General features: G+C 38.6%; 1 pseudogene; it reads right to left on the bottom strand.

Annotated features, from left to right (window-relative positions):
• Positions 1–3,116: 3,116 nt before the first annotated feature.
• LOC132061871 (DNA-directed RNA polymerase subunit beta-like) lies at positions 3,117–8,386 on the bottom strand (annotated as a pseudogene).
• Between the last annotated feature and the right edge of the window lie 16,671 nt (positions 8,387–25,057).

Genomic DNA, 25,057 nt, shown 5'->3' on the forward strand with positions numbered 1-25,057 from the left:
TGTAAAATAACATGTATGATTTTAGGTCCAAACCCAAAGATAATGTACCATTTTGGTCCTTTTCTCAACAAAACGCAAACAATGATTGATACCTTGAAGAAGACAAACTAGGTCTAGGTACATGTGAGAATGCACAAGAATGAATTAAACAAAACTAGACATCTGGTTGAATGTAGCAAAAGTCCCAAACAAAAAGTAATGTCTGAATAAGCAAGAATGCAATACACATAGAACGAGTCCAACAACATGATCTACTGCAAAGAGACAGTTGCTATCAATGCACATGAATCATGTTTACAAATGTGTACCATCAGATACAGACAATCACAGTCCAAAAAGAGAGAATGAGTTGACCTGGCCACATAGTTGTTCAAAGGTATATCATGAAGCATGATGGACTGAGTAGAACAACTGAACAAGGCAACAAAAAGGAGAGTAGATGACTCAGTCAAAAGTGCTTTTTAAATGTAAAAGTAGAAAAAAACATGAGAACATGTTCTATATCCAAGAGTGATGCAAAGGGAGGAATGACTCAGCTGTGAGGATCTTATACCATGTGGTTTTATACATTTAGAATCATCGTATGTAAGTTATCTTAGTTTGGGTACCGGATTTGTCTTCGGAAGTTATATGTGATTGGACATGCCTAACTTATGCTTAAAGGAGTTTAAGTTCATGTTTGGTAAGTTACGAAAGGATTAGAGAATAAGTGAATCGAAGCGGAAAGGTTCGTTAAAAGTTGTTTCTAGAAAATATAGGATATGAGCCATATAAGTTAGGTATGGTCCGTATTTTGAGATATGGACCATACTTAAGGATATTAAAAATTTATAGAGAAGCAGAAATTTGGGGTGACATTATACGGATCACATAATGTTATACGGCCAGTATAATGTAATGTCGGTGGAATTTTCCAGATTTTAAGTATGACGAACCCCCCCCCCCCCCCTCTTTTATTTTAATCATTTTAAACATAACCCCAAGTTCAATAAAGCTCTAGAGACTTCTCCAAACATATTCAAACACATCTCCAAGACAAAATCAAAGATCAAGGTGAAGATTAAAGTGTTTAGGGTTTCCAAGTGAGGTTTTCACTTGTCTCCAATTAGTTTAGTTTGACCTTATGAGAGTTTCAACGATGTAATCCAAGTATGAATCATCTTGAATGTATATTCATAAGTTCGTGAGGATAAGCGTTGAGTAGTTAAGGAGACGACAAGGTATGTTAAGGATGACCCTTCTTTCTTTTTGGCATGATCCTTATGAACAAAACGTATAAGTAACGTTAATGCATAATGATCCTACTCTTAAAATTAGGGATGATCCAATTGTCTCATGTTCCATAATGTTATCTTCAGAAAGTTTTTCTTTAGATCCAAAAGATGGTCTCTAGAGTCACTTGTACTCCTATCCTGTTTTATGCATTGCATTGCATTATATATATACATATGCATATACGTACCCGAGACCCCTCAAGCGCTATATATATATATATATATATATATATATATATATATATATATATATATATATATGACGATACATTCGTACCTTGCTAAAAAAACCGATCCTTGTTTACCAACCACACATTGTCTAACCAAATCCAATTCTCTCTCGATACGTTCCTCAAAAAATGCGATTCGGGCGGATTCTTCCCCCAACTAACGAAGAGATCTTGCCGGAATTGCCACACACGAAATTGAGCACAGTTTTGCAAAGAAATAGCCCACTTGTTTCTCAAGAAAAGATGGGAAACATGCTCAATATCATTTGATTGAATAGTTGACCCGAGCCCCTTGTTGTTTGAAGAAACCCTCCACTTCAATTGGTATTTTTTCACGAAAAGTGACATGAGATAAGAAATCTAGTGTTTCACTAAGATTTCGAATAGCGGTCCCGAATTCAAGTTGATTCTATTTCGACTCTTCCTCAGAGAAAGACAATCAAACAATTCTTGAAATAAGGGTCAACAAAAAAAGAATAGGACCTATTATTCCTACATGTTCCATTAGTAACATTCCCTTGAGATGTTACTGCGGATTTTGCTTGTGTTTAATCTTTCCCGATTAGAAATCATATAGGAATTTCTTCTAAAATGAGCGAATTTATTGGATTGGTTTATTAATAGTCTTTGTTCTTTTTGACTGCGCCATTGATTCCACTATTATTAGTGAGGAATAATGGAACAATTCCTTTATATTTATAGAGATAGGGGACATATTTCATATGGATATAGTAAGTCTTGCTTGGTCGCTTTAATGGTAGTCTTTACTTTTTCCCTTTCACTCGTAGTGTGGGGAAGGAGTGGACTCTAAGGGTCCTACTAATTGAGTTAAGGAAACAAATCGTATCAATATCAATTGCTTTCTAGATCGTTCCGCAACACGTTTTGAACAAAATAAAATTTGAAATTCCATTGGACTCGACTGGAGTAATGTATTGTAGGAATCATCCTCTTTCAATCAAAGAGCTATTTCAACAATTCCCATGTTTGTAGTTCGAAAGGAAGAGGATCCCAGGGTATTGACTACACCCCAATTTTGAGCTTCATGTTACTCTTTCCAAGTGACATGTCAGGTCCACGGCATCCCAATTGGATTGACTGGGATGACAGTTTCTCCTTTCGAGTCTCAGAAAATCGAATTTTGATCAAATCACACATTGCGATACTAGGCCTTCTAATTCTTTAAGAGGTTTATCTAAAAGATTCGCAATATAACTAGGAAGTCATTTTAAATACCACACATGGGTTACTGGGCATGCGAGTTTGATATAGCCCATTTGATACCTTCATATCCGAGAATCAACAAATTCGACTCCGCATTGTTCACAAAATTTCAGGTCTTCTTTTTCATCTCCGATTACTCAATAATTTCCACAAGCACAAATTCCGCTTTTTATAGGACCAAAAATTCTTTCACAAAATAATCCATCTTTTTCCGGTTTATTATTTTTGTAATGAAAAGTATAGGGTTTTGTTACCTCTCCAACTATCTCTCCATTAGGCAGGATTTTAGTGGCCCAAGCACTTATTTGTTGAGGAGAAACTGATCCAATTCGGAGCTACTGATGTTTATATCGATCGATCATAGAAGAAAAATTATTATTCATTCCGATTAAACTTCCTTCCTATGAATCTGGAAATTCTTCTCAGATACAAGGAAATGATTCAGTTCCAGAGCCAAAGATCGTAGTTCTCGAACAAGTAATCGAAAAGATTCTGGAGCATCTTCTGGTTTAGGTATTGTTCCTCCAATGATAGTGGTACCAAGTACTTCTTGGCGAGCTCTAATATGATCAGATTTATAAGTAAGCATCTCTTGTAAAATATGAGCAACACCAAACCCCTCTAGAGCCCAAACCTCCATTTCGCCTACCCGCCGTCCCCCCGTTTGGCTCTTCCTCTAAGGTTGTTGTGTAACAAGCGCATAACGTCCACTCGGAATGCCCATGGATTTTATCATCAACTTGATGAATTAATTTCAAAATATAAGGCTTTCCTATTATAACGGGTTATTCAAAAGGATTCCCCGTCCTTCCATCAAATATTCTGCTTTTTCCTGGATATTTGGGTTCAAATACCCATGGATTCGCTCTTTGCTTACTGGCTTCATATAATTCAGAAAACACTAATTTTCTCGGAGCTTCTTGTTCATATCTCTCATCAAAAGGTGCTATTCGATAATGTCTGTCTAGCAGACTCCCTGCTAACCCTAGTGAACATTCAAATATCTGTTCTACATTCATTCGTGAAGGTACTCCTAATGGGTTAAAGACCATATCAACGGATCTTCCATCTTGTAAATAAGGCATATCTTGTCTAGGAAATTTTTTGAATATGATACCTTTATTTCCGTGTCTTCCAGCTACTTTATCGCCTACTTTGATTTCACGTTTCTGTGAAATATATACACGAATTGTTTTGGGATTATAACTAGAACCACCCCTTTTCTGGATCCACCTCACATCAATAACCCGGCCCCTGCCGCCTATAGGTAATTTTAGACAAGTTTCTTTTGAAGTAGATACCTGAATACCAAGTATAGCTCGTAACAATCTATCTTCTGGGGCATACGACGATTCTTTCACGACCTGGGGTGTTAATTTACCGACTAAAATATCACCCATCTCTACCTAAGATCCCAACATCACAATTCCATTTTTGTCTAAATTGCGGAGTAAATGGGCTTTTAAATGCGGTATTTCATTAGTTACTTTTTCAGGGCCTTGACTTGTCACATGAGTCTGAATTTCATATTTCTGTATGTGAAAAGAAATATAAACATCTTCATATACCAAACGCTCGCTAATAAGTACTGCATCCTCAGAATTGTAACCCTCCCACGGCATATAAGCTACTAATAGGTTTTTCCCCAAAGCAAGTTCACCACCAACCGTAGCAGCACCATCCGCTAAAATTTGTCCCTTTTTAATGCATTTACCCCGAGGAACCTGGAGTTTTTGATGCATACAAGTATTTTTATTGGAACGTTGATATATAACTAATGGAATGCTTAGAATATCTCCATTATCTGATAAAAGAATCTTATCAGTATTGGTATAAACGACCCTTCCCTCGCGTTCGGCTATAGCAAGAGCCCCCGAATCTAGAGCTGCTTGTCGTTCCAACCCAGTTCCAATAATGCATTTCTTGGAGAGAGAAAGAGGAACTGCTTGACGTTGCATTTTAGAACTCATTAAAGCTCAATTCGCATCAATATGTTCGATAAAAGGAATGAGGGAAGCTCCAATAGAAAAATATTGAAAAGGAAAAATACTTCGAAGATGAACCTTTTCCTATGCAATAGTCAAGAATTCTTGACGGTATCGAGCTGAAACAACCTGTTCTTCCTGAATATCCCGATTTAAGGCTAAATAATTTCCTCGCCGCTACCATATAGTATTCATCTCTACCTGGTGATAAATAAAGCATCCGTACCCCGTTGACCTCTCGAAATTTCATAAAAAGGGCTTTCTAGAGATCCCCAATGACCAATCCTCGCATGAATTGCTAAGGATCCAATAAGTCCAACATTGATTCCTTTAGATGTGTCAATTGGGCAAATACGTCCATAGTGACTAGGATGGATATCTCGTATCCGAAAACTAGCAAGGCGCCCTGTCGTCCTCCAGGGCCAAAATAACTTAATTTTCTCCCATGACCTATTTGTGTCAATGGATTAGTTCGATCCAAAACTTGAGATAATGGGTGTAAACCGAAAAAGGATTCATAAGTAGTTGTTAATGGAGTTGAGGTTACCAAATTCTGAGGTGTCGGTATCAATTTACGCCGAATTGCTCCACATATAGTCCCCCGAACCACATTTTCTAAACGAACCAAAGCCAATCCAAATTGATCTTGTAAAAGATCTGCTACAGAACGAATACGTTTATTTTTCAAATGATTCATATCATCAAGTGCACCCATTCCAAATTTCAGCCCAATCAAATGATCGGCGGCTGCCAATATATCTCGTGGCAACAAAAATGTATTGTTCTGGGGTATATCAAGGTTAAGTCTTCGGTTCATATTTCGTCGACCAATCTGTTACACCTCGGAAAATTTTCCATTAGTGCACAAAGGAGTAAGCTAATGAAGAGCACGAAGTATACGATGTTTCAATAGGTAAGAAATAGCATTCGATGATTATAAATAACATTTGAAAGACATTCGATGTTAGACGAGAAAGTTGCCAAGAGAAGGCCATATATACGATAAGTATCGGAAAGGATTTATGAGTAGTAAGTTGATGACAACTTAAAGATATTATGAAGAAGAGTTATAACATCCCTTAGATTGGTATTGAGGTTTTAGACAAGTGCCAAGAAGGTTCCATAAGGATTGGAGATCAAACGAGTCGACGAGAACAAGATCGGAACCACTAGGCATCATACGGCCAGACATACTGGCCGTATAAAATATACGGACCGTATGTCCAGCCGTAGGTTCAGACCAGAATGGCATACCTCACTAGACCAAATATACGGTCCAGACATACGGCCCGTGAAAATTATACGGACCGTATGTTGGTCCGTATATTCTGATCGGGACAGATTTGTGTATTTAATAAGGGTTCAAGTTTTATTTTATTTCATTTTCATTATCACTTCCCTTCTCTCAAAAACATCTCTCCACATTTCTCCCACAAGTTTTCAAGAGAATTAGTGATCAACTTCATCAAACCAAGTGAATCAAGTATAAGAAACTCATTAAAGTTCATCCAAAGCAAGAATCCAAGTGAGGGAAAATCTAGGGTTTTGCCCAAGAGAGATATTTGCACCCGAGGTTCAATCCAACATCATCTAAGGTAAGTTTTATGATGTTTCCATGTTGTTTAAAGTATTAGGAAGTTGAAACACTTGGATTACATAAGGGAATAAGAAATGGGTCATGAATGTGTGAATAGTATCACTTTTGAATAGATGTTGGAATGAATTATGATTCTTGATACATTATGAATATGATCATGTTACAAATGCTATTGAGAGTGTGGGAAACGACATTGTATGTGAATGAACGTATTGTCAAGTTATGACCATGGATATGGAAAGTTGAAGTGAATTGTGAAGTAAGAGTAATGTAGATAACTAAAGGCTATTGTGAGGACATTGTGAACGTTATTATTGATGTTTGGGAGTTGATATGTAGTACGAGGAAAGTCGTATAAATAAAGTAGATGCTATCCGATTTTCTCTAGAATTAGTCATGAATGCTAAATGCTATCCATCATCTAATATGAGTATGCACCTCAATGAAGGTAGAAACGTGAGCCTTGAAGAGGAACGCACAAGTGATATAATAGTTGCACGGAAAGGTATGTAAGGCTAACCCTTCTTTCATAAGGCATGGTTCTTTGGCCAAATGTTCATCCTCTTGTGAGTTCATGATACACTCTAATGATCCTAGCTCGAGAAGCTATTAAGCTAATGATGCTCAAATGATATGATTGTGCTAAGTTCCTTATATGATGATAATACCCCAAGGATAGAAGGTAATGAATGACGATAGTAAAAAGGCTAAAGTTAGATACGAGCTTATATGTGTGTGTGCCCATGAGAGGCTATTATGAACCCCGAGCTTATATGGCCGAGTAGAATATAGTAAGTATGTATACATGTATATCTATATGACGACGCGCGCGCGCTCACACCACTGCAGTTGGGTACAAATAACATTGAGCCTTGGTAGGGCCAGGTACGAACAACCCTGAGCCTTGGTAGGGCCAGGCACTGAGCCTTGGTAGGGCCAGGTACGTGAAACACCGAACCTTCGTGGTCGGGTACGCTATGTGAATTCTATGTATATGACATCTATATGAGTACGACTACGCTGTGTATATAACATCAATTAGAGTACGAATATGTTAAGACCATGTAAGGGCTATGTATGTGATATGAGCATGAGCATGAAAGGAGTTACGAATACGAATACGAAAATAGATACAAAAGGTAAATAAGCAAGAATATGAATGTATGTACGCGAATACGCAATAGAAATGGAACGTCCCTATGGAAAGCAGGTAAGTGCTATGATGATGATGCTATTATCTCCCATCTTGTGATATTTCATATGTTATCCATTATGCTTCTATATTGATATTGATCATGCTTTACATACTCAGTACATTCTTCGTACTGACGTCCTTTTGGTTGTGGACGCTGCGTCATGCCCACAGGTGGCCAGGGAGATAGACTCGATCCATAGCCGTATTTTCTCAGGGACTACATAGCAGAGCTCCACTTCATTCGGAGCTACAGCTTTTGGTATAGATTCTTTTGTGTACATATTTATGGACACGGCGGGGTCCTGTCCCACCCATATGTTATGATATGATGTACCCTTCCTAGTGGCTCGTAGACATTGTGTATATGGTTAGATATGTTCGGCCTTGTCGGTGCATGTACATTTATGTGGGCATAGATGTTATTGATGATATAGATATGTTGTTGCCCGATGAGATTAGAATGATGATGAATGAAAAGTATGATATAATTATGTGGCTCACCTAGAATGTAATGTAAAGTGCGTTAAGGGGTGCCCGGGTGGGCTAGCACCGGGTGCTCGTCGCGGCCCTCAGGTTGGGTCGTGACACAATCCTTCCTAATTCACATCTTTGTTGAAAGAATTTCTTTTGTAATTCCTTACATAAGGATTCAGAAAATACCGGATCGCCGCCTACACAAGCAAATTGTTGATAAAACTCAAAATGGCATTTTCTTTTGACCCAATTTTTTTTCTCTCCTTATCACTCAGAGAAAGACGATCAAACAATTCCCAATCATGTTCCTTGCGGATCGGATCATCCATATAATATACAAAAAGAAACTCCAGATATTTGAGATCTTTCTCTTTGAATAAGATCTCAATTCCAGTCGACGGTTTCATTAGATATCTTACAACTAGAATCCCTCGTTTTTCCGATCCAGCTTCCTCCACCAACGCGAACCCCAGTTATATTCAGCATGCTACACTTTTTAGTTATTGGGAGAACCCAAGTACTCTATTTCGGATTCAGAAACAACTCGGTAGATCTTTTTTCCTTTGGGAAGATACGAGAACAATCAACCTATTGATATTAGAAGACCTAACGGATTCTTCCAATGTATCATTTCGGGTCCAATGGAATTCATAGGTATAGGAAGAAGCCCTATCAAATAGAGATTTTTTCTTTCGACCATATTTCGATTGTTAATACGATATATAAGGACCGCTACTACAAAGAGTATTACACCCTTGATCGTGTTATATATATATATATATATATACACACGCACTACCACCTGATTAGCTGGTCATATGATGATGATGATGATGCCGGCCGACACAATACAATGGGATGCCCACGGTGGCTTGATAGGCATTATATATATATATATATGTGTGTGTGTGTGTGTGTGTGTGTGTGACCTCATGCGTGCATGCACAACATTTATGTACATCATTGGTCTACAGAGGTAGGTCAGACATACAGATTACATTTATTACGTCTTATGATCTCCTATATTATCTTATGTCTCTTCCTTATTACTATCATGCCTTATATACTCAGTACATTGTTCGTACTGACATCCCTTTCTTGGGGCTCTGCGTTTCATGGCCGCAGGTGCAGAAAGATAGATTGATGATCCGCTATAGTAGGTTGTAGTTCAGCTGATGTAGGAGCACTCCTCTTGTTCCGAAATTGCTGTCGAGTGTTGGTATGTCATTATTTTGTGTATATACAGGAATGTCAGGGCCCTGTCTTGAATTCTTTATGATAGATGATCCAGTAGAGGCTTGTAGACAGTCATGGTATGGTTAGACACAATCTATATGCTATTGTGCAGTTATGTCCCGTTTGGTTGTTTAATATACTTTTATGGGCTCATTCCTTGTCAGAATATCTCTTATATGACTTAAAAGATTTTTATCTTTCTTATGACTATATCAGGAAGGTATGTTAGTGGTGCTCGACAGATAGAGTCCGGGTGCCCGTTATGGCCCTTTAGTTTGGGTCGTGACAAATTTGGTATCAGAGTAGTGGCGTCCTAGGGTTGTCTATAAGTCGTGTCTCGCAGAGCCTTGTTTATGATGTGTAGTGCACCACACTTATAAACATAAGGCTGTAGGGCATTTAGGAAAGTTCCCTTTCTTTCTCATCTTAAATCGTGCGATAAAGCCATGTTATGAGGATTCCATTTTTCCTGACAGTATGTTATGATTTCAGTAATGCCTGTGATAAAAAAAAGCTTTAGCGGCCTAGAAGGGCAAGTTAGTGGCAGGTAGGAGAACTGGATGGGTACCGCTTGTAGATATTGAGGAGGGCGAGTCCCAAAATGAGGTTCCATCCCAGACCTCTCACACTCCGCCCACTCAAGAGGAGCATAGAGGAGCCCCAGCTCCAGCTCCAACACCCCCAGTTCCTCCACATGAAGCCTCAGGCCAATAGATGCGAGAGGCCATTCAGCTGTTGACTCAGTTGGTAACTGCTCAGGCTCAGTGTTAGGGTACAGGTTATGGTGACAGGGCTGTTAGTTCTAGATTTTGGGATTTTATTAATTTAGATCCTCCAAAATTCTTTGGGTCGAAACCAGATGAGGACCCGCAGAACTTTATAGATAAGATGTTGAGGACGTTGCAGGTGATCCATGCTTCATACATGGAGTCAGTGGAGTTGGAATCCTATAGATTATGAGATGTTGTTGTTCACTGGTATGATACTTAGATGTCTTCTAGAGGGGTTAATGCACCCCCACCCGTGTGGAAAGAGTTCACAAATGCTTTTTTTGGGCATTATTTGCCTCTAGAGATTCGACGGGCCCAAGCTAATAAGTTCCTGAACCTTAGACAGGGGACCATGAGTGTTTGAGAGTATAGTCTTTGGTTTAATCGTTGGCCAAGTATGCTCCAGCTATGGTAGTTAATATGGGAGATCGTGTGTATCGATTAGTGAGTAAATTAGAGCCACATTTCATTGATGACTGCACGACAGCTTCTCTTCAGACACGTATGGATATTTCTCGCATTCAGGCGCATGCGCAGAATCTTGAGGAGCATAAGTAGCAATAGAGGACCGAGCGTGAGCATGATAGGGGTCAGAGTGCTATACCCCATACTTTATACGCTGAGTTTCGCCGTAAGATAGCCGATGAGAAGTTAGTAATTGAGGATACTTGTCAAGGTTACAAAAGACTCTATTTAATTATTCCTCACATGCGGGAGTTAAGTTGTGTATGGAAAGTATCGGAAGATTGGAGGCGAAATAAACCAGAAACATCTGAGTTCTACATCAGAGTAATTCGACGGTGGAGTCGACGGACCATCGACCTTCCCGTCGAAAAACTCTGAGAGGTTCAGAGGCTCCCGCAGGTCCACGGTGGAAATTTTTTCACTCTCTTATAAATAAAAGGCCCACGATTTGGAACATTATTTTTCACCAAAAATTAGAATCCTCTAGACCCTTCAAGTCCTCTCTAAACTCTTCACTCATCCACACACTTTTTAAGCCAAATTCAAGTGAAAATCAAGCTTTAAAACCCTAAGTTAGTCCTTAGGTGATAATGATCTTTGCTCTTAATTAAATCTTATGGTGGTTTTCATTTGAAACAAGGTTGGGGAAGGTAGGCTTGTTCAAGATTGAGGTATGCTCTCTCTTTATTTCTTATATTAAGTTGATTTGGAGATTAATAAGTCATGAAAGTGAGGGAAATTGTGGTAGGAAAGGTTATGGGACATTGTGTTAAAAATGTTGGTCATGAATGGAATTTGGAAAGAAGTTTTTGAATTGTTTTAGGTGTAAATTGTATATAACATCCTAATTATGGAGTTGTTGATGTTGTTATTGTTGTTGGGAGTTGAATTAGAAATTGGTGGAAGTTAATAAAATAGGAGAAGTGCTGCCCACATCCCGTTAGCCACTAATTACTCTAGTTTGAGCTTATAAGTATTTTCAAGACCTAACTCTAGAACTACTCCTTTTGAATGTAGAATAACCTTTTCTTTCTTAAGGCATGATTCTTATGTTGTAACCCTATATATAATATCCATAATGTCCCTATTCCTAAAAATGCTAGAAGCTCATAATTCTCAAAGTTCCTATGATATTGTTGATAAATGCTCTCCATGATAATGATGATGATGATCCTATTCCTAAAGATACCAAAGCTTATAGTTTTTGATGTTCTCGTGATATTATTGAGCTTGTTCCATGATTATTGATTTTATTTATTGTTGTTGATCTCATCTTATAATAATTGTTCTTTCAAGGTGAGATATAGCGATGATGATGATTCCATAATGAAAATCGGAGGTTTACTGACCTTATGTCACTCCGATAGAGTTAAAGCTTTTATTTGGGCTCTCATGCATGTTATATATATATATATATATATATATATATATATATATATATATATATATATATATATATATGTATGTATTTTTCTCACACCGCGCCGTGCTATAGTCAGCCGGGCAGGCACGTAGATGTGCACACCACTACAGTGGGCAGCTTATGATATCATCCCGGACGCAGGATGATGATAACATGATGATAACACCGCGCCTATATGGCCGGGCAGTATACTATATATATATATATGTGTGTGTGTGTGTGTGTGTGTGTGTGTGTGTAAGATTTTTTGTTTAAAGCTAAGCATGCATGATATCTACCTTAAGAAGCATTCAGATATACAGGTTATTCCTCTTATCTCATGTTACTTTCCATATCTCTTCTTATGTTATTATTCATGCCTTATATACTCAGTACATTATTCGTACTGACATTTTTTGCTTGGGGACGCTGCGTTCAAGCCTGCAGGCAAGCAGGGAGATGGATCGGATCCTTAGGTGCTCATCAACGACTTCTCAGGAGCGCTCCATTTGCTTCGGAGTTGCAGTCTAGTGGTATTTTTCTTTTGTGAACATATTTGAGCACGGGGGGAGGGGGGTCCTGTCCCGTCCTTATGATTTCATGCACTCTCTGTAGAAGCTCGTAGACAGATATATATAGCTAGATGTTCTGTTACCTCATCGGTTCATATTTTGTACATCATTTTTGGCAGCCTTGTCGGCTTGCGCATATGGGCATAGTTGATGAAGTTTATATAGATGTACTTTTATCTTTTCGACTCATGCCCCTACAGGCTATGATATTTATGAGTTATCATTTGTGGTCCACCTAGATATGATTATAAGAAGTATGCTCAGAGGTGCTCGGTAGGTTAGCTCCGAGTGCTCGTCGTGGCCCTCTGGTTGGGTCGTGACACAGAGTAAGAGAGAGCTAGATCTTCAGGATTTGCTAGTGAGTTCAGAGGTAGTCAGAGGCAGCAGTTCTTTAGCCGTCCAGTCCATCCAGTGGCTAGTGCTCCTTCACAGTTTCCAGGACCCAGGTTTGATAGACGCACTCATTTTGAGCCAACCCAGAGTTCCAAGGCTTCCAGTTCTCAGTTCAGGAGTGGTTCTAGTTAGGTGAGGCCATCTCTACCGCGATGTACCCAGTGCGGTAAGTTACATACGGGGTAGTGTCGTTTGGATTTAGATATTTGTTATGCCTGTGGTCGACCAGGCCACATTATGCGAGATTTCCCTTGAGATGAGGTAGAGGTATAGTTCAACCGACAAGGTCTGCCGCTGGTTCTTCGTTGTCTATACACCCTTCTGGGAAGGGTTCCTCAGACACCAGTCCGTCATGGTAGAGGCAGAGGTGGAGTGTCCAGTTCAAGCGGTCTTCAGAACCCATTTATACATTGGCTGGTCGACAGGATCTTGAATATTTGCCTGATGTTGTTACAGGTATAATATTTACAGGTATAATATCAGTCTCTTCCCATAATGTGTATGCATTAATAGATCCAGCTTCTACGGAGATTTTGTGGTTACAGTTTTTAATCGACATACGGATTTGATTGAGTTAGAATGGTAGACTTTGATGTCATTATGGGTATGAATTGGTCGGCCTCTTGTTATGCCAATGTTGATTGTAGAAGGAAGATGGTTCAATTCTAGTTCCCGGGAGAGCCAGTTCTGGAGTGAAAGGGTAATACAGCATCACCAAGAGGTATTTTTATTTCCTTTCTCAAGGAAATGAAGATGATTGCCAAGGGTTGTATTTATTATCTAGTCCGAGTTCCGAATACCGAAGCAAAGCCACCGACTATCCAGTCTGTTCTGATGATTAATGAGTTTCCAGATGTATTCACGGATGAACTTCCAAGTTATCCACTAGAGCGGGAAATTGACTTTTCTATTGATATTCTACCAGATACTAAGCCAATATCTATTCCTCCTTATAGAATGCCACCTGCTGAGTTGAGAGAATTGTAGGAGCAATTGAAGAAATTGCTTGAAAAAGGCTTTATAAGGCCTAGTACATCATCATGGGGAGCACCAGTGTTCTTTGTGAGAAAGAAAGACGGCTCCTTGCGGATGTATATTGATTATAGGCAATTGAATAAGGCAACGATAAAGAATAAGTACCCGCTTCCAAGAATCGATAATTTATTTGACCAACTGCAAAGTGCAAGATGTTTTTCAAAGATAGACCTAAGATTAGGGTACCATTAAGTTAGGGTCAAAGAGAAAGATATTTGTAAGAAAGCCTTCAGGACTAGATATGGCCACTTTGAATTTCGAGTGATTTCATCCGGCTTGACTAATGCCCCAGCGGTATTTATGGACCTGATGAATCGTGTATTTAGAACTTTCTTAGATCAGTTTGTGATTATATTCATTGACGATATTCTAGTTTACTTTAGATCAAGGGTCGAGCATGCAGATCATTTGCATGCAGTACTCAGGGTTCGTTCAGATCGGAAGTTAGATGTGAAGTTCTCTAAATATGACTTTTGGTTGAACTCTGTGACTTTCTTGGGGCATATTATATTAGAAGAAGGTATCAGGGTTGATACACAGAAGATTGAAGCTGTGAAGAATTGGCCTAGACCCACGACAGCAACAGAGGTTCGTAGTTATCTGGGCTTGGCAGGCTATTACAGGATATTCGTACAGGGATTTTCATCCATTTCTGCACCACTGACAAAGCTAACTAAGAAATCAGCTAAGTTCCAATGGACTAATGCTTGCGAGCACAGTTTTTAGAAGTTGAAGAACAGATTGACTTCGGCTCCGATTTTGACACTTCTAGAAGGATCGAAAGGCTATGTTATCTATTGTGATACTTTAGGTGTTGGGTTAGGTTATGTGTTGATGTAGCATGGTAAGGTTATTGCTTATGCATCAACATAGTTGAGGAAGCACGATAAGAACTATCCAACAAACGACTTGGACTTAGCTGTAGTAATTCGTGCGCTGAAAATGTGGAGGCATTACTTATATGGTGTGAATATGTACATATATACAGATCATAAGAGTCTTCAATACATCTTCAAGCAAAAGGAGTTGAATTTTCTTTAAAGGCGATGGTTAGAGTTGTTGAAAGACTATGATGTCGACATTCTGTACCATCCAGGGAAGGCGAATGTAGTGGTTGATACCCTAAGCCGCAGATCCATGGATAGCCTATCTTATGTGCTGCCAGAGAAGCGAGAATTAGCTCATGAGCTTCATCAGTTAGCTAGCCTAAAAGTCCAATTGTTAGACTCAGGCGATACGGGAGTTACCATTCAGGATTCGGCAGTCTCATCTTTATTATTTGAGGTGAAAGAGCGTCAGTATGATGATCTCATGTTACTGCATATAGAGATATATCCCCTTAGAAGAAGAAGTCACCATTTGAGATTTCTGGAGAAGGAGTTCACAGATATCGAGGCAAACTATGTGTTCCGGATGTTACAGGGTTACGTCACCAAATTATGGGGGAGGCTCATTACTCCCATTATTCTATTCATCCAGGGAAAACGAAGATGTATCATGATATCAGGGGAGTTTACAGGTGGGATGGAATAAAGAAAGATATAACAGAATTTATAGCCCAGTGTCTACACCTGTCAACAGGTGAAAATTGAGCATCAGAAGCCCTGTGGAATGTTGCAAGCTATCGAGATTTCGACGTGTAAATAAGAAGTAATTAGCATGAATTTCGTTACAGGCTTGCCCCGTTCTCAACGTAAGTTTGATTTGATATGGGTGATTGTTGATAGACTTACAAAATTAGCCCATTTTCTGTCTGTCAAAACTACGTACTCAGCTGAGAATTATGCGAAGCTTTATATCACGGAGATAGTACGACTCCACGGTGTTTCGATTTCTATCATTTTTGATAAGGGTGCGCAGTTATAGCTAACTGCTAAAGGTCCTTTCAGAAAAAATTAGGGACTCAAGTGAATCTTAGTACCACATTTCACCCTTAGACAGACGGACAAGCTGAGCGTACTATTCATTCCCTTAAGGATATACTACATGCATGTGTGATGGACTTCAGAGGTAGCTGGGATGATCATTTACTGCTCATCGATTTTGCGTATAATAATAGCTATCATTCTAGTATCCAGATGGCCCCGTATGAAGCCTTATATAGATGGAAGTGTAGATCACCTATCTGATGGTTCGAAATGGGGGAAACTAATTTAGTAGGGCCGAAATTGATTCAGCAAGCAGTGAAGAAAGTTAAGAGTATTTAGGATCAATTATTGGCAGCTCAAAGTCGCCAAAAGTCTTATGTAGACAATCGCCGACGAAATTTAGAATTCCAAGTTAATGATTGGGTATTCCTAAAGGTATTCCTAATAAAAGGATTTATGAGATTTGGCAAGAAGGGTAAGCTTATCCCTCAGTACATTAGGCCTTACAGGATTGTACGAAGAGTTGGCCAAGTGGCCTATGAGTCAGACCTACCTTCAGAGCTAGAATCAGTCCATCCAGTCTTCCACGTATCGATGCTTCATAAGTATATCGGAGATCCTTTCAGAATCATACTTGTTGATGATGTTCAGGTCACTGAGCAACCATCATACGAGGAGGTTCCCATTGCCATTCTAGATAGATAAGTTCGGAGATTGAGAACCAAAGATGTAGCTTCAGTTAAAGTCCTTTGGAGGAACAAGAATGTAGAGGAGATGACTTGGGAAGCTGAGGAAGATATGAAGTCGAGGTATCCTTATCTGTTTCTGGCTTCAGAATAGATGTAGGCTATAGCACCATCGTCTTCAAGTATGTATTATTTATCAGCTACTCTTATTAGTCGTGTGGGGCCATTTTTGTTATTGATTGTTATGGCCCTGTGTGGCATGTATGGTTTGGGTGGCTGTGTGGCAGGTTGGTATTGGTATAGTTATAGGGGAGACTCTTTCAAAATCTTTATAGAATTTTTGGAAGTTAACATTCAAGGATGAATCTTTCTAAGGGGGGAGGAATGTTATACCTTGTGGTTTTATACATTTAGAATCATCGTATGTAAGTTATCTTAGTTTGGACACCGGGATTTGTCTTCGGAGGTTATATGAGATTGGTCATGCCTAATTTATGCTTAAAGGTGTTTAAGTTCATGTTTGGTAAGTTATGAAAGGATTAGAGAAAAAGTGAATCGAAGCGGAAAAGTTCGTTAAAAGTTGTTTCTGGAAAATATAGGAAATGGGCCGTACAAGTAAGATATGGTCTGTATTTTGAGATATGGACTGTATTTAAGGATTTTAAAAATTTACAGAGAAGCAAAAATTTGGGGTGACATTATACGACCAACTATATGGACCATATAATGTTATAAGGCCAAAAAGTTGGCCGTATAATGTCATGTCGGTGGAACTTTTCAGATTTTAAGTATGACGACCCCTCTTCATTTTAATCATTTTAAACATAACCCTAAGTTCAAGAAAGCTCGAGAGACTTCTCTAAACATATTCAAACACATCCCCAAGCATAAATCAAAGATCAAGGTGAAGATTAAAGTGTTTAGGGTTTCCAAGTGAGGTTTACACTTGTCTCCTATTTTTGAAGATGCTTGGGTAAGTATTTTTAAGGTGGAGTAACCTTGGAATTGCAGTATTCTTGAATTTTGAGGTAAGATTTCATCTTAGTTTCATGCTTATGAGTTTATTTGGTAATTATTCTAAGCATTGAGGAAAAGAATTGGAGAAAAGGTCATAACATGTTGTGTTCAAGTTGTTGCTATGAGTTGATTATGAAAAGAAGTTTTGAGGCTGAATTGACTATAATTTGAATACAATCTTTTGATTATGATGTTGTTGATGTTTTATTGTTGTTTAGGAGTTGTTTGGGAATTGGTGAAAGTAGATAATATAGGGGAGATGTTGTTCGATTCTTGTTAGCTTACCAATTAGTTTTGTTTGAAATTATAAGAGTTTCAATGACTTAACCCTAGAATGAATCATCTTGAATGTAGATACACAAGTTCTGGAGGATAGGTGTTGAGTAGTTAAGGAGACGACAAGGTATGTTAAGGTCGTCCCTTCTTTCTTTTTGGCATGGTCCTTATGAACAAAACGTATACGTAACATTAATCCATAATGATCCTACTCTTAGAATTAGGGATGATCCAATTGTCTCATGTTCCATAATGTTATCTTCAGAAAGTCTTTCTTTAGATCCAGTATGGTCGCTAGAGTCACTTGTACTCCTATCCTGTTTTATGCATTGCATTGCATTATATATATACATATGCATATACAGACCCGAGACCCCTCAAACGTTATATGCGCGCATATTATGTATTATCTATATATATGTGTATGGGGTATGGGTTATGGGGAAGGTGACGGCGTAATATACGCACTACCACCTGATCAGCTGGTCATATGATAATACGATGATGATGATGATGATGATGCCGGCCGATACGAACAATGGGATGCCCACGGTGGCTGGACATGCGTTATATACGCATATATATGTATGTATGACCTCATGCATGCATGCACGCATTTATGTACATCATTGGTCTACAGAGGCAGGTCAGACATACAAATTGCATTTATTACGTCTTAAGATCTCCTATGTTATCTTATGTCTCTTTCTTATTACTCTCATGCCTTATATACTCAGTACATTGTCTCTACTGATGTCCCTTTATTGGGGCGCTGTGTTTCATGCCCGCAGGTGCTCAAAGACAGATTGGTGATCCGCCCTAGAAGGTTGCAGTTCAGCTGATATTGGAGCACTCCTCTTGTTCCGAAATTGTTGTCGAGTGTTGGTATGTCATTCTTTTGTGTATATACGAGTATGTCGGGGCCCTGTCCTGACTTTTTTATGACAGATGATCCAGTAGAGGCTTGTAGGCAGTCATGGTATGGTTAGGCACGGTCTATATACTACTGTACAGTTATGTCCCGTTTGTTGTATAATATATTTTTATGGGCTCATTCCTTGTCAGCATATCTCTTATATGACTTAGCAGATTTTTATCTTGCTAATGACTATATCAGGAAGGTATGTTAGTGGTGCTCGACAGATAGAGCCCCGGATTCCATTATTATCACGACCCAAATTACCGATCGTGCGGGCACCCACTTTATTATCACTAGTAGGCAAACCCTTACCCGTTAACCCATTAATCACTAGCCAATTTCAGCTTCTTTAATCATTTATACTCTAAAAATCAATCAATAGTGAATGCATAAATAGTCTGACCAAGTCATAAATAATAAATAATATAAGTGCGAAAGTCTTAACTATTACACCCCCAAAATCTGAAAGTCATCATACAAGGACTCTAACCAACAATGTCTAAAGAATGAAGTATATCTCAAACATAATAACAATAATGTCTGGAATGAAAGTAGACGTCTGGAAAGAGAGATCTTCAGGTGGCATGGCATGGGTAGAAGCTCACCCTCAGATCTGATCGAGCAAACTAGCTTCAAGCTAGAGATGTAGTCTGGATGAAATCTCTGGAACACAATCTGCACTCAAAAAGGGTGCAACTTAGTATCAGTACAAACACTATGTATCGATAAGCATCATAGGCCGACTAAGATTAGTTCACGCATATAAGTATAAAATAAACAGAATAAATAAATAGACACTTAATACTATAAGTCGAAGTCATATAACGAGTCACGTGAAACCTAAGATGAAGCCGAAACCATGTTCGTCAAGTCTCAATAATCTCACCGATAATCACAAGTCCAAGTTCCGACCTTAGGTAGAGTCACTAATCCACAATTTAACTCAGTCAATGATCATATTTATATCATAATAGGCATTCAACATCCATACCAAAATCAGAACCAAACGAGCATATCATAATGCAGAATAAAATGTAATGATGTGTAATGCAAAATATGATGAAGTACATGAATGCACTGTCCAAATACACACTGTACACATATGCTCATTGGTGTCATTGCCCAGAAGTCATGACACACGCAAGGGACTCATGGTGTCCATGTACCACTCGTTCCGAACTCACTACTCGGACCCGAGCTTACAACTAGGCCACATCATCACCCCCGGTCAAATGTGCCTGTTCATATATATATATATATATATATATATATATATATATATATATATATATATATATACCACTCGTTACCAACGAGCTCGGACCACGAGCTCGCGGCAAATAGTATCACAAGTTCAACAAGAAGATTATATTAACTTCTTCACTAATTTCACATCACAATGTATGTCTCCACGTATTCCAGTTCATTAGTATGTATGGACTATGAACTATTAGCAATATCAATATTAAACACAAGGCATCATGTCACAAGTCTTTCATGAATCCTTACCGAACCATTTCCATCATACATTAGTGTACGAATACATAAATGATTGTAAACATGGTAAATCAATGCAAACCAATAAAGCGACAGTGAAGGTACAGGTCACAAGTCATATCAAGACTTAGATCTACTCAACCATGAAATGGATCATACAAACCGCCTCACCCAACATAAGAGTCTATGTCCCTTTTAACTTTCACACATAGCAAGTATGCCTCACAACTAAGTCTTGTATCACCAAGATGCTACTTTTTTTTCTATATATTATCATCAACAGTAAATCATACATCAAGTTTTCATCTACATACTGTCATAAGTTTATATCACAATTCAGGTCTAAACTCATTATCCTTCCTTTCTCTGATGATATGTGTCACAATAAGAGAGAACTGAGTACAACACGACAATTTAGGTAATAAGTCTAATCATAATAGCAGGGCAACAAGCCACCATCAACAACAATCAACCTAGCAGAGATCCATCCCGAATCACCACAGTGTGAATACAACTACACCTCATATTTCAGTACATAAAGTAATGGCGACGAGCCCACAAAATCGGAAGTCATACCAATCTAGCTAATATCCAACCAAAACACCACGTCCAAAGACCTAATCATGCTTTCTTTTGTCGTAACCTACCTGAATGCCGAGCAATAATCTCGAATCGTCAAACCTTAGCCTTGCCTTCCTCTTTGGAGAATCTCAAAATAATTAACATCTATCAAATATGAATTCTACATTAGAATACGAATCTAAGGATACCCATATTGCCATAGTTTTACTTAAAACCCAAAAATGGACCCAAAATAGCCAAACTCGAGCCACAAGGGCAAAACTATAATTTTATTAAAAATTCAGATATAATATTATCAAAATAGTACTCTATGAGTCTAAACGAGTCCAACGATACCCATATTTCTATACATCAAGAAAAATACCCTTACAATGTGACTCCGGGTTCTTGAGGGTAAAACGGGAAACTTAGTGCAGAATTATGTTACCCATCATAACTTAGTGCACAATTATGTTACCCATCATCTAGTTAACCTTCAATCTCAATTTCATGAAATTCTACTCATCACAAGATATCCAAATTCATTTTTTCTATTTTTAGCCCTAGGGTTCTTAACCCATTAGTTTTTCACAATTAGTGTGTAGGATGACTATGAAATGATGATAATCGATAATAAATAATGAATGCTAGGTTAAAATCTTACCCCAACATTCTTGTAAATGCTTTTCCATTGTTATCTCCTAACCCTTTTGTTACACCTCGCATTTTTAGAGGAATGCTCGCCAAGTTTAAGTACAAGTATGTGGAATCTTGATCAAGAAAGTTAACCTTCAGATTTAAGGAATGACACAAGTATTAAGCATATGTAGGGAAAAGATGATATATATGAGATTGAATGCACTTATATTGTGGTTATGGGGGGTTTAAGATCATGTATGAGAAGTATCGGAGGGATTGGAGGTCGAACGGGTGAAGAATGAAAATTTGGACGCACAGGGCAGAATTCCCCTATGCGTTGCAACTGGGCCTAGCGTTCGTGATGGCCATGGAGATTCCAAACCATCACGTTCGCGAAGGTCACTAATTAAGTCGGTTTCCACCGACTTTGTCACCCTATAAAAGGGGCAAAACCCTTCATTTTCCATCCAAAATATTTCCCAAAACTCAGAAATCATATGGGGGAGTGAGGATACCCTAAAATTGAGGGTTTTGAGTGATTTTCAAGTGGTGGAGTAATAATCGAGGCTCGGATGACGCATGGTTATGGTTCTGGTATTGTTTTGCGGTGGATTTTAGCTTGGATTCAAGGTGGATATTGAAGATCTTGCTGTTTTAACAAGAATAAGGTATGAATCTCTCCTTATTAGTATTAATTTTGATTTATTCATGAAGATACAATGATCGTATAATAAAGTTGTGGGTTGAGAAATTGGATAAACATCGTGTGGGATGTTTCATGGAATATTTTGATATTGATAATGGTGTAGATGATATTAGTAGTATCGTATTGTTGTTGTTGGTTGTTGGCATGGTGATTTCGGGCTAGGGATATAAACAGGGGAGATGCTGCCCGAATTTTGGCAGACTTTAAGGGATTTAATTTAAAGGCTTAAGATAAGCGTGTGAAGATAAGCCTAATAGTAAAGTGAATAGTTTTATTCGTAGATTACGAAACTACGAATGATCTTATGTAGATTGCAAGACAAGAAGTAAGTTGGAAAGTCGAGGAGTAAGCTTCCAGGTATGTAAAGCTATCCCTTCTTCCTTCTTTGGCATGAATTACATAAAGTGAACAAACGACGAACAAATGTGACTCCAATGAACTCTAGTTCTCAGTAGTACTTTATATGATAGTTGTCTTTGGTCCCCCAAGTGTTAGTTAATCCTATCTATTCTCTCGAATCCCAAATGATGATTTATTTTATACATGGTCGTGCATTCACAAAAGAGTCTTCATACAGGATCATGAGTTACTAATGAAAGGCTTGGCATTCGTATACATTTTCATTGCATCATTTCACTGAGTCCCTTACTAAAGGGACGGGTATGGTATATATTTATATTTCACCGAGTCCCTTGCTAAAGGACCGGGCATGGTATATATTTACATTTCACCGAGTCCCTTACTAGAGAGCCAGGTATGGTATATATTTATATTTCACCGAGTCCCTTACTAAAGGGCCGGGTACGATATATATTTACATGACCACGGATCCGCTGGCTTTTCTCACCGAGTCCCATAATGGGCCGAGTACGGTATATATGTATATGATTTCACTCCTCGAGTCCCATAATGGTTCGGGTACGGTATAAAGAATATATATATGCATGACTCACCACATAAGGTACAGATGCATTGGTATCCCTTGATTATCATACTTATCTCTTGTCATCTTTTCACTCAGTCATGATCTTCATGACTGTACTTCATGCTTTACATATTCAGTACATCTTACGTACTGACCCCCTTTCTTCGAGGGCTGCGTTTCATGCCCGCAGGTACAAACACTCAGTTTGGTGATCCTCCAGCCTAAGACTTCTGCTCAGCTGCTTGGAGAACTCCATTGTTCTGGAGCTTGAGTCATTTTGATACAAATCCTTTGATATAGACCTATGCATATCCAAGGGTACGGTTGGGCCCTGTCCCGTCATATTTCACTATTAGAGGTTTGTAGACATGTGTGGGTTGTATATATGTTTTGGTCAGCTATATCGACGTAGTTCGTTTTGGATATCCCCGTATATAGTGGCAGCCTTGTCGGCTTGCATCTATTGTTATGTTTTGGTTAGTTATGACTCCTCAGGAGACAGGTTCATTCTGATATGTGACACTATGAGTCTACAGCATGCTTTTACAAATTTTCATATTGTCCTTAGTTTCAGTATGAATATATCTAGCAGGATTGTACACGAGTGTCCAGCTCGGGCACTAGTCATGGCCTATCGGTTTGGGTCGTGACACCTTCAACTAATGGAGGTTTCATCAATTTTTGGATTCTAATGTGGCACCCACCATTAATGGAGCTTAATCTTGTCATGCGATTTGAGGAAGGAAAGATAATGAGGGTTTGCACTTACCTTTAAGGAGGAACTCCACCCTAGCCCTAGGAAAATGGCCTCTTATGTCCTAGGGAAGTGTTTTTGGGTTTACGAGGGGAAAGACTTGAAAAAAAAAACACTTAGGCCCCGTTTGTCCATAGATACCAAAAAAAAAAATCACTTTTTTTTTTTTTGGAATTTTGGAGTTAGAGTTGGAGTTGGATTTGTGTTTGGCCATAGTTTTTGAAATTGTAGTTTTTTGTGAAATATAGTTGTAAAAAAGTGAGAAAAGTGAAATTTTTTTGAAAAATAAGTTTTTTGAGTTTTTTGTATTCCGGAATACAACTTCAAGTTGTATTCGGAATTTTCATGGCCAAACGATGATTCCGAAAAAAAAGTGAAAAAAAATTTCTGAATAAAGTGAATAATTTTTATGGCCAAACAGGGGCTTAAAAACGGACGATGCCAAGATTTTTGGCTGCAGCGGATGTACCTTTCGCTATAGCGGGTGCCCAAAATTCTGAAATGATCAAAACTTCATTTTAGCCCCCAAAACTCATCCGGAACCTCCCGAACACAAATCATATATGCATTTTGATTGTAAACCACGTTACGGATTCAACCGTGACCTCAAAATTCCTAAAAGAGATCATTTTAACCCAGTGTTGACCAAGTCAACCCCAACACTATGAAACTAAGCCTTCACTCGAGACTTAAAACATCCCCGAACGCCTTGGGACCCAAACCAATAACTTCACCAAGTCATAGGTCATACTAACGGGACTCGAAAAAAGGGTCAACAAGGTTAAATGGGTCAAAATACTATAACGACCAAAGGGGTCGTTACAGTTATGGCCCTTGAGTTTAGATCGTGACAAAGGATAGGTGAAGTGACTCTGACTCAGAAGACATGTTCAAAAGAAAGAAATTGTTCAGCTAAAGAGTTTGCAGACAAATCATGTGCATAAGGTTAACAGAAGAACCAAGTCTGCAAACAGGTTCCATCACAGAGCAAGAATAAGATCAGAGTGAGTCAAGGTTGAAGACATAATTTATTCAGGCAAGGAATAAATCTGAATGAAGAAGAAGAAGAATACAGTCCCAGAGCAATTCAATGAAAGACAGAAAAAAGTTGACTAGTTGCAAACACAGCAACATACAGTTATATGAAACAGGTCTGTCAACATGTTCCGGCTAAGATCTCAGAAGCAGTTCAACGGAAGATGAAGAACGAAAGAGATTGGTGGAAAAGGTGACAGAACATGTTCTATCTCGAACTGACGCGGAGATTTAGAAGCGACGAACCGGGTGGATGAAACGGGTTCGTGAACATGTTCCAGGGCAAGTCCTACAACAACTAGGATTTGCAGAATTATGGAAA

This window comes from Lycium ferocissimum, chromosome 7 (genome assembly GCF_029784015.1).
Source record: "Lycium ferocissimum isolate CSIRO_LF1 chromosome 7, AGI_CSIRO_Lferr_CH_V1, whole genome shotgun sequence".
NCBI classification, from domain to species: Eukaryota; Viridiplantae; Streptophyta; class Magnoliopsida; order Solanales; family Solanaceae; genus Lycium; species Lycium ferocissimum.